Source organism: Marmota monax, unplaced genomic scaffold, assembly GCF_021218885.2.
Source record: "Marmota monax isolate L192 unplaced genomic scaffold, Marmota_monax_Labrador192_F-V1.1 WCK01_AAM20220418_F8-fsc00018, whole genome shotgun sequence".
NCBI lineage: Eukaryota > Metazoa > Chordata > Mammalia > Rodentia > Sciuridae > Marmota > Marmota monax.
In genome coordinates this window covers 22,962,427-22,987,783 of record NW_026692201.1, presented here as the reverse complement: position 1 = coordinate 22,987,783, position 25,357 = coordinate 22,962,427, and the positions used below count along the sequence as shown (strand labels likewise).

General features: G+C 36.5%; 1 protein-coding gene across 2 annotated transcripts in view; it reads left to right on the top strand.

Annotated features, from left to right (window-relative positions):
- The window catches only part of Erap1 (endoplasmic reticulum aminopeptidase 1), a 105,660-nt gene that overhangs the window by 43,824 nt on the left and 36,479 nt on the right, over positions 1–25,357 (top strand). Inside the window, exon 4 of one of the 2 annotated variants that reach the window (XM_058574728.1) lies at positions 1,924–2,020. The exons of the other annotated variant lie outside the window; for it this stretch is intronic. The gene's annotated coding sequence lies outside the window, so the exon portion shown is untranslated. The remainder of the gene's footprint in view (positions 1–1,923; positions 2,021–25,357) is intronic. 2 annotated transcript variants of the gene reach the window in all.

Genomic DNA, 25,357 nt, shown 5'->3' with positions numbered 1-25,357 from the left:
GCTTCCACAGTGCATGTAAGTGGTATGATTTTTCCCAACCTTTCACCTTCAGTCTGTGAATGTCCTTTCCTATGAGACAAATCTCTTGGAGGCAGAATATTGTTGGGTCTTTTTTTTTTTTATCCAATCAGCTAGCCCATGTCTTTTGATTGGTGAGTTTAGGCTATTAACATTCAGTTTTATTATTGAGACATGATTTGTTTTCCCAGCCGTTTTTGTTTATTTTTGTTATTTAACTTGACTTGGTTTCTCCTTTGATTAGTTTTTCCTTTAGTGTAATATCTCCCTCTGCTGATTTTCATTGTTGTTTTTCATTTCCTCTTCATAGAATATTTTGTCAAAGATGTTCTGTAGTACAGGTTTTGTAGCTGTAAATTCTTATAACTATTGTTTATCATGGAAGGTTTTTATTTCAGGTTTAATTTTTCTGGATACAAGATTCTTGGTTGGCATCCATTTTCTCTCAGAGCTTGACATATATTGTTCCAAGATCCTTTAGCTTTCAGAGTCTGGGTTTAAAAATCTAATTGGATTTCCCTTATATGTAATCTGATTCCTTTATCTTGTGGCTTTTAATATTCTCTTCTTATTTTTTATATAGGCATTTTCACTGTAATGTACCTTGGTGTGATTCTGTTGTGATTTTCTACATTTGGCATCCTATAAGCCTCTTGAATTTTGTTTTCCAATTTGTTCTTCATGTTTAGAAAATTTTCTGATATTATTTTATTGAATAGATTGCTCATTCCTTTGGTTTGTAACTCTTTTCCTTTATCTATCCCAATAACTCTTAACTTTGGTCTTTTTATGCTATCCCATATTTCTTGAATGTTATACTAATGGTCTCTTACCATTTTCACTGTGTTGCCTACATTCTTTTAAAGATTATGTATTTTGTCTTCATTGTCTGAGGTCCTGTCTTCTAGGTGGTCTAATCTGTTGGTGATGCTTTCAATTGAACTTTTATTCGTTTATTGTTTCTTTCATTTCAAGGATTTCTATTTGATTTTTCATTAGATCCTCTATCTCCCTATTGAAGTAATCTTTAGCTTCCTATATTTGTTTATGTAGCTCTTTGTCGAAATGATATTTTGCTGACTGTATTTGCTTTCTGATATCATCCTTTAATTCACAGAATATTTTAATTATGTACGTCTTGAACTCCTTTTCTGTAATCTGCTGTGCTGGCCATGGATTCTAATAATATGGTGTCTTGATTTGTGTGGGGCACACTTTCTTCCTTTATCTTTTCATGTCGCTCATGTGTCTTCCCTTCTAGCACTGTGGATCCAAGGTGTTACTTTTTTATGTTTATAAGGCCCCTGTATGGTTCAAATACCTCTCCTTTGAGGGGTAGGACAAAGTTAACAGATCCCAATATAAACAATATACCACCTAAAAACAAATAGTTGTTAATAGATGTTCAGTTTGGTTACAATGTACAGAAATGGTGAATTCAATTATTATCTTCAATATAATCAGTAGGTTTGTAAAAGGGTTTACAGTTTCTGATACTGGCCAAAGAACCAAGGGTGAGGTGTAGGATGATATGCTGAGGAGGTAGGAGGTGAAGATACAGAATTATTATATCTTAGGATGTGTGAAAGAGAAATCTAAGTAAAAAGTTTGTAGCAAGAGAGTAAAGAGGAAGTAATTTTGGGTAGACAAATAAGTGGGAAGACAGCAGAGTACATGAACAAACACACATATATATTAAGAAAAACAAAAAATATTAAAGTAGTAAAATTTAGGAAAAAATAAAAAACAAAAAAAGAAAAGAAAAAGAGAAGAATATATATATATATATATATATATATATATATATATTCTTCTCTTTTATATATATATATCACAACTGTAATATACTAGTCAGTCATCTAAGTCCTCAATATCCTAATTCATACAAAATACTTGGTTTCACAGATATTGGGGATATGAGTGTGAGAGAATTGAGAAGGAGAAGAAAGAAAAAAAGAAAAAAAAATCTCGAAGGAGGAAATATGGATTGTTTTGGTTGGAGGTCAGTATCTTTCCTGCTTCCCTTCTCATCTAACAGGTGGAATCATCTGTTGTTAGCTAGTATCTCTGCCCTCCAGATGGTGAAGGTAACCAGGGTTGGTCCTGGGTAGAGGGCACCTGGAAGTGGGTTGTGGTACACCTGGTCACTGAGGGGAGACTGCACCTCTTTTTGGGCCTTCTCCTGTAATGTAAGCATCTGGTCTTATCTCCTCATCTCACCTGAAGACCTCGCAGTTCCTGGTCTTGATGTTAGTCTCTAAAGTGTCTCACCCCCTCCCTCACCACTTCCCAATAAGGGCTCGCTTTGGGCACGCTGCACACCTTCCCCTGTGAGAACTATTTTGTGTTGGGCAGTCACTGTGCCAGGCAAGTGGCTGCTAGGAAGAGGAGGTAGTTAGAAACTGGATACCTGGCCAGGCTGAGTTCCAAACTGGGAATTGCCTCTACTAAAGATCTTGATGAAGGTGATCCAAGATAGAGGCGTTTGCTTTCAGCCATGGGGTGTCAGGTTGATGGGGGGAGCAGGGTGATGGCATAGGATGATGAGTTCAGAGACTGTATCTGTAGCATGCAGTGTATGGTTTCGGATGTCTTCAGAGCCTGTGTGAAGTTCCTCAGTGCAGGCAGGCTATGGCGTGTAGGGGACTATCTCCACTGTTGCAGAGTCCCAAGACGGCGGTGACTGGGGCAGCCCCACATTGGTTGATGGGGGTCCACACAGGAGTGGCGGCTGGAGATCTAGTATGTGGGTAGCTGTCAGGTGTCTTGCATGGAAGCTGTGGCCAAGATTTCTGCTTGGATGGGTGGCTGAAAATTTTGCGTGGGTGAAGATGCTGATAGTCCTACTTGGGCACTGGGTAGTCCTGTGTGGGCGAGTAGTTGGGAGACTTACTCTGACACTGAGGCCTGGAGCCCTGCGTAAGCATGGTGGCTGTGATTTTTGTGAGGAAGCAGGAATATCACTCACAGAGAAGCAGTATTCTCACTTCTTGAGTCCCAGATCATGGAGCGACACAGAATGCTGCCTCCCTCTGGCCCGCCTTCTTGGATCTCCCTCTTGTAGCATTTCTTACCCTTTAATGGGGAATGTCTTATCCTCAGCATTGACCCAACCACATGTCAAGCATCATTGAAAGTCCCAAAACATCTCCAAAGCAGCTCCAAAGCAGCTTTGGTCATAACCTTTTCTACAGTTGCAGTTGTCCTTGAGCCTCTTGGAATAGTCAATAGAAGAGTTTTGCCCTTTTCAGTGGACAGTCATAAAAATTTTACATCAAATCATAGACAATTTCATGAGGAACCTTTTTTTGAGTGTGGGGAGGGGAACTATTATCAAAACCAGATTCCTAACCACTAGTATTCTCCAAAGAGCCCCTTAATATTCCTTAATATCAGAGAGGGTCCAGCATATATCTATTACTAAAATTCTCATTCTGGTGGTTTTAAACTGGTCGTGTGCATAAGAATCATTTAGGTGCTTTTTAAAAAAGTAATTAGATCTTGATTCAGTAGGCTTAAAAATAGCCTATTACTAAGTAAGAATTCTCTGGTGTTTCTTTCTGTTGTCAACATTTGTATCATAATAAATAAGATACAGGATGAATCCTTATTAGATGATTTATTTTTTAAATTTGTTTTAATTAGTTACACATGACAGTACAATGATCCTGACATATCATACATTTGAATCAGATGGGATATAATTTCTCATTTTTCTGAGTGTACAGGTTGCAGAATCACATTGGTCATGCAGTAACGTATATACCCACAGCAAAAATAATGTTTATTTTATTCTGCTGTTCTTCCATTACCCCCTTCCGCTCCCCTCCCATCACTTCTCTCTACCCAATCTAATCTGACCCACTTCTTTTTTTTCCCCTCACATCGTCATACATGTATTCTGTATAATGATGAGGGTTTCCTTCCCTCTTCCATGCAATTCCCCTTCTCCGTCCCTTTCCCTCCCACCTCTCTTCCCTATCTAGAGGTAATTTTCTTCTCATGCTCTTCCTCCCTACCTCATTTTGAGTCACACCCCCCTTATATCAGAGGAGATATTCATTCGGCATTTGTTTTTTTGAGATTGGCTAACTTCACTCAGCATAATCTGCCCTAATGCCATCCATTTCCCTGCAGATGCCATGATCTTGTTATTTTTAGTGTTGAGTAATGCTCCATTGTTTTATAAATGCCACATTTTTTAATCCATTCATCCATTGTAGGGCATCTAGGTTGGCTCCACAGTCTAGCTATTGTGAATTGTGCTGCTATAAACAGTGATGTGGCTGATTTATGCAGGGTGAGCCAAGTACAATGCAACAATTTAATAGGATAATTAGAAACATTATTCCTCTACACAGTATCAAACACTTGATATGATCACATTCTCATGTCTATTCTCTGTTCTTTGCTGAGGAGTATCAGTACATTGCAGATACCAATGATTTGGATTAATTTTACTTTGATTACAATCCCAAGTCTTTCTATATTATTTTGTTAAGTAGCTCATTTTATTGTGAATCAGGCAGAACTTGAAAGTTTTGTCTCAGTATAACTTTACATACATCAAGCACAGAGCTCCATTTATCGCTATAAAATATAGCAATGAATTCAGAAGTTCTCGAATTGGACATGGTCAATCACAGAAGGAACCAACATTAATGATGTGACTGCTATGCATAACATTCTCTATGGTTGGAATCTTTATTTCCACATGAAAGATTAGAAACTTGAGGGTATAAAGTTTTATGCTTGAAGATAAAAAGTGGCAGATGTGAAGGAAGAACCTTTATTGTTTACTGCAAACTTGAGGTATGAATTTTGACAAAATATATCCATATCTCAGCAAAATGAAAATTAGTTTATTGGAGTAGATTTTAAGTGACAGTGAGATAATTAATCAAAAATATTTTTCTTTATTGGAAGCCCCCTTTAATTGTGGAAGTAGCTGCGTTATTGAGAAACTAAAAATCCAATATTGGCAACAAATTAAGGCAACTATTTTTCATTCTGTGAAGCTATATCCAAGATTTTAAGTTTTGGGTTTTCACATCCATCTAGTTGAATGCAATTACTAACTTTAAGTAGCATGATTTTTTTTTTCAATCAGCAATGTATTATTACTGCTGGGATGTGTCCTGCTTTATTTACAAATGCACAAAGATATGTGAACATGAAAAACAGAAGAAGACATATGGAAAATTGAACTTGGAGAAAAAAAATCCTGTCAATGAATTCTTATACTATTTTCATATACAAGGTAAGGCTAGGAGGCCTTGCCAGGTTCTGTTTATTTTTGACATTTCCCCAGACTCTAAAATAGTGATCTGAATATAGCAGACCCTCAATTAAACCACATTTTTAATTGACTTCATAATAGGAATACACATGTCCTTCAAAGCATCTCTTATCTTACCATCATCACTATCAATAAAATAGCTTCATATGCAAAATTCTTTTGATCTGAGTAAACAAATATACATTTCCAAAATCACCTGTTGAGAAATATTTATGTGCTTGAAATTCACAGTATCAAAAATTTTGTACTCAAGAAACTCAGGACCCCATTCACTCATGAAGCATAATGGGACATAGAATTTAAAGTTGGACAGGAGTAGTGGTAACATATCACCTTCAATAAATTGAATAATGTAGTTGATAAATTTAGTTTCTGTCTAAATAATTATAGACCTGGTAGTTTATCAGCTGTTTTCATTTGGGTTGCTATAACAAAGTACATAGAACGGCGGGTGGCTTATAAACAAAAGAAGCTTAAATCTTACAGTTCTGAAGGCTGAAAGTCCAAGCATAGGGTTCTGGCAATGACCTTCTGGGTTTTAGACTATGGCCTATTTGTTGGTCCTCACATGGTAAAAAAATGAGAGAATTCTCTGGGGTCCCTTGTACAAGGGCATTAACACCATTCATGATGTCTTCATCTTAGTGATCTAATTAATTATTCCCACAGGCCCCACCTGCTAATACTATCACAAGGAGATCATGAATTTTAGAGAAACATAAACATTCAGTCCATAACATCGGTCAAGGGGATTATGAATACAATTCAAATCATAAGAGTATTTACATCATCAAACCTAAAATCTAAGATATTTGTAGTATTATTTCCCCCTTGATAGGTGGAATGTTAACAATGTATTTTCAGATATATATTCTTTTACAAACTGAGGTCAGGAAAATATTGAGAATGTTTAATCACCTCTAAAAAAACAAACAGGATTTACAAAATATATATACATTTTACAATTATAAGAAAGTTTTAAAGACATTTGTGAAACAATCTGAATATGGAATCCTTTTATATTTTTTAAAATTTTTCCTCAGTCATTTCCAGTTATTGTTCTAACTCCCAATTGCACTCAACCCTATCAAGATGTCTCAAAATTATTCAACCTGGGTCACATATGCATCAACTTTCTTTTTCCACCCATTGATTTCATAATGTTCCATCAACATAAATAACTACATTAAGAATATAACTGGTATAAACAGGTTTGGAACAAAAGTAACTGACTCCTGGCCAAACTCATCTCAAGTAAGGGAACAGTTCTGTGGTACCCCAGGAGCTAGGTTTGCTGTAAAGTTAGCAAGTTTTAGCAAGTAAAGCACTTGGATTAATCTAGTGACTCAGATTTTGTACCCAATTATTATGAAATTATTATGAAATTGGTATCTTAGGAGGGACAAGTTTACTTACCCCATCCCCCACTTCAATTGTTCCAGCACACTGAGACCCTCTCTGTGGAGCCAGCTTCTTCCCATGTCCTAGATAAAATTATAGGCAGGCTCCTTGGTCTCATGGCTTTTCAAACAATAGAAAGTTTGATTTCTTTTCCACAATACTTTCACTGAAGAGGTCAATGCGTCCATTTTACTACAAAAATCAAAAGCTACACCCCAGGTGATGGCAGAGAAAAGGTCATACTGAACTATATCTAATCAAAGTGTCTTATCATGGAGGAATGGGATCTTAGTGGGGCTGCATCCAAGAAGCATTGATAAACCTGGAAGGAAAGAATCCTTTGAACAAACTGCAGACTAGTCTTGTAATCAACGGAAGGAACATACTCTTTGTCTTTCCCAAGTGAATTGGTGTGCTGAGACTATATTTAGAGAATCTAGAAAGTTTGTTTCTGGAGAGAACATGACTAATTTTATTAAAATTTCCTAGATATAGCTCAGAGGTAGAGCACTAGCCTAGCAAGGCCCTGGGTTTGATTCTGAGTCCTACAAATAAAAAAAATCAAAACAAGACTCCTTGTGTGAATTTCCCTCTTTTCCAGGGACAATCAGGGCCCTAGATTTTATACTTAGCATTTCCTAGAATGTAAGTTCAACTACATGTGTAAAAATTCCTAAATAACATTGTTTTGTGTGTTTTAGAATTTAATATTATAGGCATCACGCTATATATAATCTTCTGCTACATGTTTGCTTGCTTACTGAATATTATATTTGTGAGATTTACTTATACTGTTACATGTAGTAATAGGTCTTTCATTTTGGCTCTGTCGTTCTCAGTTGTATAAGTAGTCCATCTTGTTGATGAACATTTGGCTTGTTTTCAGGTTTTAGTTATCACCATATAATAATGACATCGTTGTGCATGTCTTTGACTTAGTTTAGAGACATTTTGGGGCTTGGATGCTATTATTTTCTCAAAGAAGATTTTTCATTTCCTGCTGTCAAGTGCCTTGAGGATATAGTCATCCAGAACTGTTATCTAATTTTGGGACCTTGGACTGGTCTGTAATCTGTATGTAGGCTACTTCCCTTCTAGGTTTATCTTTAATACTAGGATGCATTGAGACATGGCTTAGCAAAGCCCCTACCTTAGGGCCTCCAAGCTTTGTTGGACTTGGACTCCTGCTTTGTTGAACTTTCTTACAGGGTGATCCTGAGTGTCCTCTTCAACATCTTATTTTCTTTTTGATGTATTTTATGAAATTACCTTAAAATATTTCAAACATTTTTAGTTGTTGTCAATGGGAGAACTGATCCAATTTACTTAATCTTATTCTTATAAGAGGAAGTTTTGCATTTTCAATGTTAATATCTAATATAAGTATGCTGTCTGAAGTGTATACCTGCTAGTGAGTAGCATTTTCAGTGATGAATGACATTTAATTTCCTGTTCATATCCTTTTGTATACTTTTCCTTTGGAGCTCTAGGCATTTATTATGTGCTAAAAATATATACAAAAGTCACTAAAAATAAAAATGAATTATCATTAATTTGAAAGGCAGTTTGTGCTCCAATCATATGTTCTAATTGTTTACTCTGTTTCCTGGTGTTCTCTCTGATTCAATATTGAGCTGATTGTTATGTCAGCCTAGATTTTTTTTAATGGATGGTAATGTATGTATCCAAAGAATTTAAAATGAGTAGTGTTGTCAGATTAGAAGCATCAAAAGATCATAGTGGGTGGGAAAAATTTGATCAGGAAGAATTAATGTAGATTAGAGAAATAATAAGTGCAAGGTATTTGCAATACCTTCCCCACTAGGGGCAGTCTTAGGTTTATAAAAATTCAAATCAGGAGAACATACCAGTAGTAATAGTTCTGTAGAAGGCAACCTTGTAAATAAACTCATATTAAATTTTGAAAATCCATTGAATTTTATTTGGTATATGAAAACACAAGGAGTGTTCAAATAGGCCAATACTATCTGTACACATAACCATGTCATTTGGGAAAAAGAAAAAAAAGTCATAGGAAATATTGTCAAATTGATTTTTATTGCTAGTAAGTAATTTCTTAAGATATAGCTTTTTGCCCCCCAACATTTATTAGCCTTCCCTATTGCCTATTCACCAGACATCTAAGATTGTAGCATGTTCAAAACTAGGACAAATTTCATTCATCAATGAATGAAACTCAAAGTAGATCAAGGACCTAAGCATTAGACCAGAGACCCTGTGTTTACTAGAAGAAAAGTAGAGCCAACTCTCCAGCATGTCAGGTTAGGAACCGACTTCCTCAACAAGAGTCCTAAAGTGCAAGAAGTAAAATCAAGAGCCAATAAATGGGATGCTATCAAACTAAAAAGCTTCTTCACAGCAAAGGAAACAATCAAGAGCATGAAGAGAGCCACCTGCACCTCAGAAACAGCATTAATCTCCAGGTTATAAAAAGAACTCAAAAAATTTAACACCAAAAAAAAAAAAAGAAAGAAAGAAAAACCCACAAATAATCCAATCAATAAATGACAAAGGAACTGAACAAGTACTTCACAGAAGTAGAAATATGAATGGTCAGAAATATATGAAAAAATGTTGTACACCTCTAACAATTGTACACCTCAATTCTAGGGGAACAGAAAGAACAGTAGCATTAATCAGACATTATAGCAATTATAGAAATGACATTAAAACTACACTGATATTTCATCTCATCTAGTCAGAATGGCAATTATCAAGAGTACAAGTAACAATAAATGGGGAGAAAGGTATACTCATACACTGCTGGTGAGATTGCAAATTGGTGGAACTATTCTGGAAATCAGTATAGAGATTCTTCAGAAAACTTGGAATGGAACCACCATTTGACCCAGCTATCCCACTCCTTGTTATGTACCCAAAGGACTTCAAATCAACATACTACAGTGATACAGCCACATCAATGTTTATAGCAGCTCAATTCACAGTAGCTAAGCTATGGAACCAAACTAGGTGCCCTTCAACAGATGAATGGATAAAGAAACTGTAGTTTATATAATCAATGGAATATTACTCAAACATAAAGAAGAATAAAATTATGGCATTTGCTGCTATATGAATGGAACTGGAGGCTATCATGCTAAGCGAAATATGCCAATCCCCCAAAATAAAAATCTGAATATTTTCTCTGATATGTGGATGCTAACCCACAACAAGAGAAGGTGGGGAAAGAAGAAGTCCATTGGGTTAGACAAAGGGAATAAAGGAAAATGGGGAAGGGGAATAGAAAGAACAGTAGCATTAATCAGACATAACTTTTTTTATCCTTGTATTTGAGTACACGACCAAGGTAACTCTGCATCATGTACAACTTCAAAAAAAGACCCTAATAAGAATAAGTTATGCTCAATGTATGATTAGTATGCCAAACTATATTCTATTGTCATGCTTATCTAAAAAGAACAAATAAAATAAAACTTTTTTTTTTAAAAAAAGGGTAGTGTCAGTACAGCTGTCCTCTCATATAAAATGGTGGCCCTGAAAGTCTCCTATCCTCTTTACCATGGTGATTCTGTTATTATGATTCAATTGCCCTTATGCCAAAGGATAGGTGTACTACTCTATGGGTTTGTGGCAAACTGCTTAACTGGTGAATCTGCTCTAAAAAATAAAACATTGTTTTTGAAAATGAACTTCTAATGCCATCAATTTTATTTTAAAAATTTTTATTATTGCATATTTAAATAAGTAATATTTATATTGAGAGCTAAATATTTGAAAGACTGACACCTAATAAATGACCAATACGTGTTATTTCAATAGTCACTACTTATCCATGGGGGATACATTTCAGGACCTCCTGTGAACACCTGAAAACATGGCTAATACTGAAACCTTCCTTATATACTACGTTTTTTCCTATACATGCATTTCTATGGTAAAGTTTAGTTTATAAATTAGGTATACTAAGAAATTAACAACTATTAATAAAAAATAGAACAGTCATCACAATATACCACAGTAAAAGTTAGATGAGAGTAATCACTCTCAAAATATTGCACTTTGACTTAGAGGAAACTCTTTTTTATTTCTATTGACATACTCAGATTTTGAGCATCACTACTCTTGTAATTTGGGAACATTATTAAATAAAATAAGGGTTTGTTTAGCATGAACACTGTTAATGTAACATGGAGACTGTTATTCTGATGCCTAGAAGGCTAAGTGATTAAGAGGTGGGTAGGGTATACAGCATGGATACATCAGACAAAGGGATGATCCATTCTGCAGGTGGGACAAAATGTGACAATGAAAATTTCATCAAGATGTAGAGAATAGCAAGCAATTTAAAACTCACACATTGCTTTTTTTGTGTGTGTGTGTGTAGGTGTGTGTGTGTAATTTTGCTTTTAATACCTTCAGACCATGGTTAACTATGGGTAACTGAAACTGTGGAAAGCAAAACCACAGATGAAGGGGTTTATATTATCATTATTATCTTCATTATTATTATTAGTAGTATTAATATATATTTACACAGAATCTAGACTTTTTTAGACCTTTTATATTCTTAGTAACAATCTACATTCAATAGTTGTATTGTAAGCTTGTAGTCATAATTAAAATATAATCAATCTTCAAAGGCCTGTGAATGAAAAACTTGCCCCTGAAATAGACTTAAAAAATCAGAAACCATTTGGCATTAGAAAATCACAAAGGCAGAAGATATGGTTCCTGTATTTTCAATTGTCCTGTTTTGGGTGTACTTAATAAAAAACTATAACCTATGTAAAAGTGTCAGAAGAATTCCAGACTAAAATAATTTACAAGATGAGTGTGGTTCATTTCTAACAGGCCTTGTTTATCATGGTAGCTTTAAATAGGTTAGCCTGTGAATTGAAAAGTCTTACTTGGAAATTACTAATGAAGCCTTATAAATCTGACTTTAAGTTGGCCTAGTGGAAAAAATAATGGTCAGTGTTTTGGAACTCACTTATCTTCTACAACCCCCAAGGGACTTCAACCGTACAGAGGTCTCAGTGTTCCTCACATAAGCACTGGGGAACTTTAATTAATTTCAGTGGTGGTGGTGGTGCTTCTGGGAAGCATGAAGTGGGTAGAATGCAGGGGGAAAGATGAGGTAGAGTCGGAAAGCAAAATGGGAACTACTATTACAATATTCAAAGCAGCAAATTCCAGAAAAACATTCTACATTTTCATTTTTTTAATCGAAAGAAAGCCTTTAACTTTTATATTAAACTTCTTAATCACTAGTCTTTTTTCACCTACTTTAAAAGAAATAAAGCATATTTTCCCTTTGTGGCTATGAATCACATAGCCACATGAGATTCATAGAGCTGTTCCCGCTTTTCACAATTTCATGTTAACACTGACTTCTCTTATCTCTGCTTTCCTAAAACACAAGCAAAAATGAAGAAAAGATCTTTGGAAGGATGTGAGATAGAGTTAAGATTAGTGGGTATCTCAGATCCCAAAGTACTTGATGCATTTTAAATGCTAATTTTGTGACATAAATAAATAAATAACTCAGTCTGTCTTCCCACTCTTTCTTTTCAGTACTGTCTCATAAGTACCATGGATATCTGACCCTGTGGGAATAGAGGCAGGGATTATTTTTATAGCTATTCTCTGCACCAATAAATATGTCTAATAAACATTTCTATGACTAGTTTATTTCAACTACATTGGACAATTTTCCCTACGGTTAGAGAAATTGATCCATCTCTAATGACCAATTAATTTCAAAATGAGAGTAGCAAAATTAAGGGGACATGGTGAGCTAAAGTTTCGGATGGAGACAAAAATTCAAGGTCAAAAATTCAGATGCTTTCAAGGGTCCAGTAGGTAATTAGGAATGTATACATCTGTTGCAATAATAGGGTAGAAAAAAATGTGCTGGCCAACAAAATTCAGGGTCAGTTCACATGTTTAAAATCACATCATGCTAGCTGAAGCCAGCTGGCTAAATTCATCCATCACCACACTCATTTGTGATCCCTCTTTCCCAGAATCCCATAGCAAAGGAATAGGTTTTATTCAATGGAGATGAAGATCCTGAGAAATTTCACTGCCTTTTTTTTTTTTAATTTGATGCTAAAAACCAATAAAGCTAAGGGAAGGGCCAAACCAGTGAACAGACGGTTGTAATTACCAATTTCCAATGTTTACAAGGTTCTCCCTGCCCAAATTCTCTTCCTCTGTGGCTTGCAACAGCACTGAGAAGCACACAGTTCAAGTCACTAGGCTTAATGCAGTTGTGTTGATAGAGTGGGGACAGTGCGGGTTGGGGTCACCAATTTATCATAATAACTTCAAAAGTGCACATAGGAGTCTGGAAAAAATTTAGCTGTAAAATTCTATATTAAGGTCATGAGAAAAGTGAAGAAGAGTCAGATTTTCATGGAGCAAAGACATTTCAAAAAATACTTAAATTTCTTGCCAGTCAGGAACACCAACAGCATTAGAGCATAGGTGGCATTGGGTAGGGGAATGAAAAAAAATTATGTGGTTGGTGGTACAGAATGAACAACAAATCAGCAACTAAACTAAACCCACATTATGGAATATCTGTGCCATGTGCAGTGATCCATGCCAGAGATTCAAAGATAAGTAGCCATAGATCCATCGAGTAGGTAAGACAAATGCTAGCTTACCACAATACCTAATCAACCATACATAACTCATGTTTTCTCATATTTTAAACATCTTTGAAATTGATGGCATGTCATGATTTTATTGGCGACATTTATTTTTCCTGGTATAGTGGCAGACAAAGTTATTGTGTGACTGTTACATCAGAAGAAATATAGTAAATAGATTGTGAAATATTAACCAGTAGGAGGAACAAGAGTTGAAATGTATTGCATAGAATTACAATGAATTATTGAAAGTCTTTAATCAGAGCAGTAACATAAAATCTCAACATCCATTTTTCCTCCCTTCCTCTTGCTTGTTCTTCCTTCTTATGCAGCAAACATTTTAAGAGCACATGCTATATGCCAAGTTCTCTGTTAGATCCTGGGAAATAAAGGTTGAAAACAAGAGACATAGCCATATATCAACTGGATTTAATCGACATTTATAGAATAGTTCATCCAACAACAACAAACCACAAATTCTCCTCTAGTTCACATAGAACAATTGCCAAAATAGAACACATTCTGGGACCTTAAAACCCACCTTGACAAATTTAAAGACTAGATCTCATATAAAGTATGCTCTCCAGACCAATGCAATTAAAATAGAAATCAATCAGAAAAAGATAGATTGCAAATCTCTAGATATTTAAACTAACACACAATTCAAAGAAGTTGTCTCAGAAAAAAAAAAATTTGAATTAAATGAAAATACAATCTCTCAAAAATTGTGAAGTGCCTAGAAAGTAGTGCTAGGAACAGAGACAAGGTTCTGGCCTTATGGAACTTACAAAGTAGCTGAGAAAAATGGCCAATGACCAAATAAATAAAAAAAAAATTAAAAGAATGAAAGAAAATGATTGAAACTCTGTTGAAGGATCAAGGGCATGTGAATATTTTTTTATAAAGTTATTGGGGAAGGTGACATTTAAGTTGAAATCTGATTGTTGGCAGGAGGGAAAGTTTTCCAGGCTGACAGAAAAGCATATGTTGAGGCAGAAAAGTGCTTATTATGCATATGAAAATAAAACATGGTCAGCATAATAGAAACACCCAAGAGAAGAAAAGTCTGAGATATTTGGAGGGGTAAATGGGTAGATCACATCAGGCCTCATAGACCTCTGAAAGTAACAAGAGAAGCCATTTGGGGGCTCTTAAGCAGAAACATGGGATCCAATTTATCCCATGGTAGATATGTTCCAGGATGAAAATCCTGGATCAGCAGAAGAGACAGAGGAATCCTAGTTCAGGAGTGACTAAGAACATCAGCAAGGACAGGCAAAAGAGCCCCCACACCAGGCTGCCAGTGTAGTGTTCCAGGAATCTATATCATGAGGTGATGGGTATTCTTATGTGGGCTTGGCTGAACAGTTGAGCATCAGCATGTTCACTCTTGAACACAATGGAAGAGTGCTATAGTTTGGAGGTGAGGTGTCTCCCAAAAGCTCATGTGTGAGACAATACAAGAAGGTTTAAAGGAGAAAGGATCTGGTTATGAAAGCCTTGACTTCAATCAGTGAATCAATCCCCTAATGGGGATTAACTGAGTGGTAACTGAAGGTAGGTAGGGTAAGGCTAGAGGAGGTGGGTCACTGGGGACATGCCTTCAGGTATATATTTTGTATCTGGCCAGTGGAGTCTCTCCTTGCTTCCTAATAATCATGTGAGCTGCTTCCCTCCACATGATGTCCCACCTCACCTCGAGCCCTGATAATGGAGCATACTGTCTATGAACTGAGACCTCTAAAACCATAAGCAAATGTTTCCTCCTCTACAGTTGTTCTGGTAGTGTCTTTTAGTCACAGAAGAGAAAAATACTGATTAAAATGAGGAGACTGGAAAGATGGTCTTCAGTTACATAAACATGGCAGGTTCCCCTTTGTCTAATCCAATGAACTTCTATTCTTCCCTTACCCCTGCCAATTAACATCCACATATCAGAGAGAATATTCAGCCTTTGGTTTGGGGGGATTGGCTTATTTCTCTTAGCATGAACTGGAGACTTCCAGTACAAAGAATACTGGTCCATCAACCTTTCTTTTTAGAACTCAAGACAAAAGAAGCAAAATTTGGTGCCACATTGTGCTCCAAATTCTGCCTGATTGAATTCAATACCCCTCTGGGTCTCCCCATCAGTTATTAAAGCTGGCTAAAGTAAAGAAGGGTAAGGAGGTGAGTGTTTACACCCTCAAGCAAAGATGGCTGGTCCAGATGTGTCCGTTTTAGTAACTCCAGTTGTGGCTGGAGACTTGACAGAAAGAGACTTAACTACAGAAGCATGGACTGCTTCTGTGATGGATTTTGGTTTGGGGGGAAGTAGGAACTACCTTCCGTGAGTTTTTAGAGAACTTCCAAAGAGTGTTTTATCAGAACACACTTAATAGGTCTATTAATATCTTATTGAAGAAAATAGTGAGAAACTAAGTTGGACAGGAGACCAGAGCCACAAGAATATCAGAAATGGCATTCGTTGCTCAGTGTCAATGGCAGAACAAATCCAAGGCATTCAATAAGGGAAGTGCTAAGAAACTGTGAGAAAGATTGACAATTCATTGTAGATCACATGACATTCAAAAGAGAATCCCCAGTAATTGAACTATAGTCACAATATTTTACATCTGTAGCTGAGTTCTGTTTCAAAAGGGCATCACATAGAATCTACTTCTAGCAATGGCAAATTGCTAAGTCATGATTGAGTTAGGGTGTGATCTCAGGAAGTCAGAGGTATCAGAAAGTAAAATTGCTTGGGCTTCTCAAGTTGGTCTCCATATCCCCTCTTGTCCTTAGAGACATAAAGCAGGAACATGTGAGCTGAGAGTCAGATGAATAGGAGAATTTAAGTAGGGGCTGGAGAAAATCCAGGCAGCTTCACAACCCCATATAGTGGGGTTATGAAGCCAAGGGAGACATGATGAAATTCAAAAATTGAAATTCTGGTGGGACTGGAGTACAGAAAGAAATGTGATTCTTAAACTATGGATGGTGGATGGTAGGAAAGGATCCTATGGAATATTGTATAAGAGTGGAGAGAAAGAAACAGAAAAAGAGACTAGCAAAGCAGCTACTCTCTAGTGTTCCTCCCTAATGTGAACTACCTACTAGTTGTGTATTTGCTAGGGAGGCAGAGTAGTAATTAGTGAAAAAAATGAGAATCTTTTTTAAAAAAAAAATTCTTCTTTTTTAGATATACATGACATTAGATTATACTTTGACATACATACATAGAGTATAACTTCCCCTTCTTATGTTTGTACATGATTTAGAGTTACCCTGGTCATGCATTCGTATATGAACATTGGAAAGTTATGTCTGATTCATTCTACTGTCTTTTCTATTCCCATTCTCCCTCCTTTCCCATTGTTCCCCTTTGTCTAATCCAATGAACTTCTATTCTTCCCTTACCCCTGCTTATTGTGAGTTAACATCCACATATCAGAGAGAATATTCGGCCTTTGGTTTTGGGGGATTGGCTTATTTCACTTAGCATGAACTGGAGACTTCCAGTTCTATTTATTTATCAGAAAATGCCATACTTTCATTCTTTATGGCTGAGTAATGTTCCATTTTGTGTATATTTCATATATTCTTTATCCATTCATCCACTGAAGGGCACCTAGGTTGGTTCCATAGCTTAGCTATTGTGAATTGACCACATTGATGTGGTCATGTCACTGTAGTATGCTGATTTTAAGTCCTTTGGGTATACCGAGGAGTGGCTTAAATGGTGGTTCCAGTTCAAGTTTTCTGAGGAATCTCCGTACTGCTTTCCATAGTGGTCATAAAAATTTGCAGTCTCACCAACAATGTATGAGTGAATCTTTCTTCCCACATCCTCACCAACATTTATTGTTATCTGTATTCTTGATAATTGCCATTCTGGCTGGAATGAGATGAAATCTCAGTGTAGTTTTAACTTTCATTTCTATAATTCCTAGAGATGTTGAACATTTTTTCATATATTTTTGACTATTCATATTTCTTCTTCTGTGAAGTGCTTGTTCAGTGCTTTTACCCATTTACTGATTGGGTTATTTGGGGTTTTCAGTGTTAAAATTTTGAGTTCTTTGTATAACCTGGAGATCATTGCACTCTCTGAGTGAAGGTGGCAAAGATTTTCTCCCATTCCATAGCTCTCTCTTCAAGTTATTGATTGTTTCTTTTTCTGAGAAGAAGCTTTTTAGTTCTGTACTATCCCATTTATTGATTCTTGATTTTATTTCTTGCACTTTAAGAGTCTTATATTTAAGGAATTTGGTTCCTAAGCTGACATGATGGAGAGTTGGATCTACATTTTCTTCTAGTAGGGACAGGGTCTGTGATCAAGGTCCTTGATCCACTTTGTGCAGGGTGAGTGAAAGGTGTTTAATTTCATTTTGTTATATTTGGATTTCCAGTTTCCCCAGTAACTTTTGTTGAAGAGGCTATGTTTTCTCTAATATATGTTTATGGCATCTTTGTCTAGTATGAGATAACTGTATTTATGTGGGCATGTCTCTGTGTCTTCTATTCTCTAACATTGGTCTTCATGTCTGTTTTAGTGAAAATACCATGCCATTTTTGTTATTATAGCTCTGTAGTATAATTTAAAGTCTGGTATTGTTATGCCTCCTATGTCACTTTTCTCACTAATGATTGCTTTGGCTATTCTGGGTCCCTTATTTTTCCAAATGAATATCATGACTGCTTTTCCTATTTAAATGAAGAACATAATTGAAAACTTGATATAGATTGCTTTAAATCTGTATAGTGCTTTTGGTAGTATGGCCATTTTGACAACACTAATTCTGCCTATCCATGAATATGGGAGATATCTCCATCTTCTAAGGTCTTCTTCAATTTCTTTCTTTAGTGTTCTGTAGTTTTTATTGTAGAGGTCTTTCATCTCTTTTTTTAGATTGATTCTCATGTATTTTATTTTCTTTGAGGCCACTGTGAATGGATATTTTTCCTTATTTCTCTTTCAGTTTATTCATCACGAATGTATAGGAACAAAATTGATTTATGGGTATTCATTTTATATTCTGCTACTTTCCTGAATTCATTTATGAGTTCTAGAAGTTTTCTGGTGGAGTGTTTTTGGTCTTCTAAATATAAATCATGTCATCAGCAAATAAAGAAAGTTTGAATTCTTTTTTTCCTACTTTTATCCCTTTAATTTCTTTTTTTTCTGCTAATTGCTCTGACTAGAGTTTCCAGGACTTTGTTGAATAGAAGTGGTGAAAGAGTCAGCCCTGTATTATTCCAGTTTTTAGGAGGAATGCTTTCAATTTTTCTCCATTTAGAATGATGTTGTCCTTGGGTTTAGCATTAGCTTTTACAATGTTGAGATATGTCCCTATTATCCCTAGTTTTTCAAATGTCATGAATGTGCATGGATGCTATGTTTTTTTCAAATGCTTTTTCTGCATCTATTGAGATAATCATGTGATTATTGTCTTTAAGTCCATTGAAACAATGAATTACATTTATTGATTTCCTTTCATTCAACCAACCTTGCATCCCTGGTATAAACCCCACTTGATCATGGTGCACTATCTCTATAATGCATTTTTGTATGTAATCTGCCAGTATTTTGTTAAAGATTTTTGCATATATGTTTATATGGGACATTGGTTTGAAGTTTTCTTTCCTTGATGTGTCTTTGTCTGGTTTGGGTATCTGGGTAATATTAGTTTCATAGAACAAATTTGGAAGGGTTTCCTCCTTTTCTGATTCATGGAATAATTTGAGGAATATTGATGTTAGTTTGAGAAGGAGAATCTTGAGAATAGTTTAGGCATTGGTGGAAATTCAGCTTAGAAGACAGGTCAAAATTAGTAACTTCATTTGGTGCAGGCAAGGTTCATTGGAGGCTCCTTGGATTTAAGACCTGCTGTGTCCAGCCAAATGTCCTGGGTAGGATGGAGCCAATGCCAAGATAGAATTTTTGCAATAGAGGTATCTTTAAGAATAGAGTGGGGTAGAGTGAGAATATTGTTTTGTAGGTGGGAGCTCTTGTCTAGAGCACAACAAGTCTGGAAGTTAGAAAAGGTAGGAGTTGGAAAAGGGACACATTTCTCTGTAGGTATGTGCATTTACAAAGAAAAGAAAATTAGAGTATTAATATGTTTTTTTCCATGTATTTTTTACTCTCCAATTTTAATTAGGTGTCTGAATGCTTAATTTCTTCATTTAGGACCATTTTTAGAGGGAAAGAAGCATGAGAAGTTTTTCTCTTTCTAAACATCTATGCCCCACGGTTAAATTCTTGAGTCCCGAAGATAGAAGGGACAGTGTTCTAGGGGAAGTAGCAAGACCACTGAGAGATGGGAACATTCTTTACCCAGAAAGGATGGGCCCTCAGCTCCAAGATACACATGTTCCAGCAAGGTCTGGAGGCAGTGGAGTCACAGGTGTGAAGCCTGTGGGATGAGTATTTCCATAGTAACTAGAAGAATCTCACAACCAGATGACTGCTTGATACTTTGATAGTGCTTAAGAATGTAGGACTGGTTAGTTCTAGGTAGGAGTCGAGAGAAGCTAATAATAATTATAACTTTAATTTCCCAGAGTTAGATGGGTCGCCATTTAGAATAGCATTTGTTAATTTAAATAAAATAGGAAAATGTAATATTTCATGCACTCTTGAGTGAGGGACTAAGATTCTTGCCCATTTCAAGACAACAATTTCACCTGCTATATGGCATCAATTGTAAGGAGATGAGTGCATAAAGTGAGATAATTTGGAGGTTACTGTAGTATATAGGTACAAAGCAATGTGAACCAAAGTAGTAGGATGAGGAGGATGGCAGTGGAAATAGTAAGAAGTGGAAAGGTGAGAAATGGTTTGAATCTGGGATGTAACTCAGTGGTAAGGTGTATGCCTAACATATTTAAGGCCTCAGGTTTAGTCCTCAGCACTGCAGAATTAAAAAAAAAAAAAGTGTGTCAATAATTTGTGGTGCTTGTGATAGGTTCTTAAGGTGCTTCCCACAACTCATGCCAGGTAGTATCCATGTTCTTATGTGCTCCATTTAATTGGATTGTGGATGGGATCTGTCACTTATTTCCAACTATAGACTATAATAAAGTTGAGAGGTGTATATGACTACATAACCATGTAACATGTTATGATCATAAGGTTTACCCTGGTGGAGTCTCCCTCTCTCTTCCTGACTCCAGGAAAGCAGGTAGCCATATTGAGGGATCCCAATTGGTAAAGAAATGCAGAAGGTCTCTAGGAGATGAAGGTGGCCACTAATCAGTAGCTGACAAGAAACCAAAGTGCCCTATCCTAAAACCTCCTAGAATTGAATTATACTAATAACTTGAATGTACTTGGAAGTGGATCCTTCCCTGTCAAGCCTTAGATGAAACTTCATTACTGGGTGACACCTTGACTAAAGCCTTGTGCAACCCTAAGCAGAGGACCCAGCTCAGTTGTGCCTGAACGTCACACTTCAGAAACTGTATTAATGTGTGTTGAGCTGTTGAATTATGCCCTAGAAACCTAACACAGTGCCCCTTAGATCATCCATCTCTTGCTATCAACAGGTAAATCTAAAGTCTCATGTAAGAAATCCATACCTTCTATTCAAATTTTCTCAATTGTAACCTGACTGAACATAGTTGTTTCTCTCTGCCTGCATTAGTAGGCAGAGTTCTTCAGAGATATAAAACCAAAGAGAGAGAGAGAGAGAGAGAGAGAGAGAGAGAGAGAGAGAGAGAGAAGATTTATTTTGAAAAGTGGCTTGAGTGACTATGAGGTTGAGAAGTCCCATGATCTGCCATATGTAAGCTAGAGAACCAGGAAGACCCATAGTGTGATTCAGTCTGACTCTCAAGGTTTGAGAACCAGGGGAATCAATGATTTAACTTCTAATATGGGCCCAAAGGCCTAAGAGACAGGGAATTGGGGATGCTAGTATAAGTCCTAGAGTTTGAAAGCCAAAAAACAAGGAACTACAATGTCAAAGGCAAGAGAAAATGAAATATTCCAGTTTAGGAAGAGAGAAATAATGTGTCATTCCTCAGCTTTTTCTTATTAATTCAGGGCATCAACTGATTGGATGAGGCTTACAAACTTTGAGGTGGATCTTCTTCACTCAATGCTATTCTCTTCTGGAACCATTCTCACAGACACACTAAGAAATAATGTTTACCAGCCAGTTGGGCATCCCTTAGTCCAGTCAAGTTGACACAAAATGAATCATAACTCTGCCTAGCAAAGAATTCTTGCATCCCTGATTGATTTCCTTTGAAATGATATCTTCTCTATTTATCTAGACTTCCAGGCTCATCATTGTCCCCAAACAAAGTTTTTGATTCTGTCTTTTTTTCCCCATTTATTTATTTATTCCTTTTATGACAAGAGTTTCTCTGTCCTAATCCCTTGCCAAACTCTGCAAATTCTGACTTAACTGATTTTTATTTCTTGAACTCCTGCTATCTTGGGAGGGTAGTCTGGTCAGACAACAAGATAAAAAATAGATTGAAAAGCAGGACTATATTTCAAGTTGAAACTGTAGTTAAGAAACTATGTAGGGGCTGGGAATATAGCTTGATACTAGAGTGCTTGCTTAGAATGTGCAATGCCCTGGGTTCAATCTCAGCACCAAAATAAAAACAAAACAAAAGCGTATGTAATGGCACAGGTAAGATGATTTAAGCCTGAATAGAAGAAAGAGGAACAGAAAGGAATGGAAAGTTCTGAGACACACCTTGAGATTCATATTGACAGAACCTAGTGAAGCTGAGTGGTAGAGATTTTTATTTAAAAATTTAAGACAAATAAAAGAATGTCTTATTTTCTGAGTTAGTAGGAAATTTATAGGACTCACTAAAATTTATATGGCCTAACTCATAGATTGTACAATTCTCAACAGTTTAAGGAAAACAAGTAATGTTTAGATTATAGCAGACTTTTATAAGATTGTTTTCCAAGACTCAAATCTCCAATACCATTTGAGTATATATCTTCCCCCACAAAATGCAGTAAAATGAACATTAAAACTTCGAGGGATCCCTTCCAGGTCCTTAATGAAATTGTAAAAACAAAGCTTTATTTTCTAGACATTTTATCACTTCAGTAAGAAACCTTGACTGTGATGGTGAACAGGGAACAGAAGATTGAGGTCATTGCATGGACTGGGCATCATGGGGCAGGCCCACTCACAGGTCACGTGCTCCTTCACTCACCTCAGTTCACGTAACTCTGATCACACCTCTGAAAAATTACAAACTATGCAAGTTCTAGACATTTGGGTCACCTCAAAATAGTCAAAACTGTGAATGTTAAGTTTCTGGCTACTCCCAGTCCATTTTCATACTCAATCTTTTGGTAACATCCTGGAAGTTGATATCATCATACACAGAATTTTAAATTACCATGCTGGAAATACAGGATGCTTGGAAAAGCGTGTATCGATCCTGAGGACCCAACTTGAGTTAAAGCCCCCTTAAGAGTGACTCTTTTATATGACATATTTCTAAATGCTGCTCTGATCTGGTCCTAAAGTGTTAAAAGAGATAAACCTAGGAGAAGGTTTTGTCTTTTCAAACTTAAAGTGTAATTAAGCTTAGAGGAAAATTCAAGGCAAGCAAAAGAAATAACACCTGGCTGTTATGGGTAGAAAACTGTTCTTCTCTGTCGCACCACACACACACCACACACACACACACACACACACACACCCTATCCCGTGAAGCCATAGACTATATATACTTCCTTACTTGTCTCATGGTAATTTTTCCTTGGCTTTTTCCTACCACAGTGCGGTATCTGTGACTCTATAGACAGCATGACTAACGATTGTGCGAAGGCAATTTTCAGAACTTTTTTAAAAAAAGTGGAGTTGTTATAGAATACTTATCTAAAAGTGAGTAAGATTATAATATCACCTAAATTAATTGATTAGAAACATAGTAAAATTTAGACTTCATTGGAATTTAGGTTGACCTCAAAGAATGGATTGGAAAGCAAAGGGGGGGGGGCACGTCTCACTTTCCCCATGGGATACGAAGGACACTACCTTCCTTCAAGTGCACAGTGGAATGCTAGGTTATAAGACTGAGACTGTGGTTTGTCACCTTCTAAAATTGAATTCTACTGATCCTCAGACTATCGTAATCCAAAACGGAAGGTGTCTGGATGGCTTGTCAAGAAATAGGAAAAAGGTTACTCAAAGCCTGGAGTGAAATCAGAAAATTTGAACCACAAAGAAGTTTCTCAAGCTCTGCTTCTCGTTTCTTCTTTCTTTTGGGGGATGAGTTTAATTCTCTGAACCATTGCTTACAGTAGAAACTTGGCCATTAAATACAGAGCAACATTCTTCCAGTAGTGGGCCATAAAGAGAAAGAATAAAAGGGGCTTCTCTTCTAAACAATTCTAGGCAAGAACTCTTCTTGGTTTGGCTTCGGTCATGCGTCGATCCTTGGACCAATCTCTGAGGCCAGAGAATGGAAGTATGGTATTCATTCCAGACTGAGGCTAAATAATGTGACTATCAGTTATATGAAGGGGAGGGAGGGGCAAATAACTGAGTAAAGAATAAACAGAGCCCTGGAAATAGTCTGAATAATAACTTGATTTATGGCAAATGCTTATGTCGCAAAGTTAAGTATTCATTGCATTCCCAAGTGTCCCATACCTCTCATAATGGAAACCTAGAATTGATTTCTCAATTAATGTATTTTGTCCATAATGATAGTACAGATGACATGAGACCTCTGCATAATATTATTATTTCTTTTTTCTTCAAAAAAGAATTTTTTTTTGGCAGGACCTGCTTGCTAGGCAAGGACTCTACAGTTTGGTCACATCCCAGCTCATTTGTTCAGCCTCAATACAGTTTAATATGTGTTGCAGTTATTGTGATTGACTCATTTAGCATCTCTTTTGTTTTTTAGTTGTTGATAGACCTTTATTTTATTTATTGATTTATATGCAGTACTGAGAATTGAACACAGTGCCTTACACACATGAGGCAAACACTTTACCCCTGAGCCACAACCCCAGCTCTTAGCATCTCTTCTAACCTCTTTTCATAATTATTCCCATTACTGTAGGGTCTGGAAGACCAGGTCTTCATTTTCCAGCCTCTTCATTCTCAGATTCTGGATGTGCTTCAGGTTCTGAATGAAGCACTGGTGGGAGACTTGAATTTGGAACTGAGTTCAGTGATGAGAAAGGCAGAGCTGGAAGTGTTCATTTTGCTGGGACAGATTGTAGTATATGCTGTGTAGCTTTGGAACCAACATTAGAACAGCAGCTGCCCAACTTAGCGGAGGGCTCTGGATCATGGCAAGAGAAGCAACTTCCCTGGTAGCCAAATTCTGCCTTGTGGCTTTGGGATTTGTTTCTGTAAGCTCCATCTAGTGTTTTTAAGCCTTCCCAATGATTATGTAAGTCATGCAATGGCCCATAATAACCCCTTTTTTAATTAAATAGCCTGAATGGATTATATTCTTTGCAATTGAACACTAACTGATACAAGATAGAAATCAGTTTTTAAAACATTATAGACTTTTTTGCTTGCTTTATTTTTCCCCTTTGTAATTTCACAGACATAAAAAGACTAAGTGAGGTTGGCATTGCTTGTTGCCTTCAATGAGCAGTTGAATTAGGAGGCAATCACTGTTCCTAAGTGATATGTGGGCAGTCAGATTCACAGGAAACAACTGCTATTGATCAACAAATATGGGCTGGGTGCTTCCATGTGTCCCTCCAGATATGCTTTCCACTCTTCCCTCTGCTGCTCGTGTCTTGGGACTGACAAGAAGTAATGGCATTTTTTGTTCATAGGGTAGCTTGTTCTGTTGATCAAGCTGCTTGGGTCAATCAGTGAGTATATTACTTCAGCTTCAAAGCGTACTACATGCTAAGTATTTTGATGGTGTTTTGGAAAGTAACATCCCTTATAAAGTTTTAGAACTTGTGGGAAGACATGATTTATGCAGGTTGTCTGTACTTCCATTGTTCCCTGCCCCCATTAAGTTAGCATTTGCTTTCTCTTTCAAAAGTGTC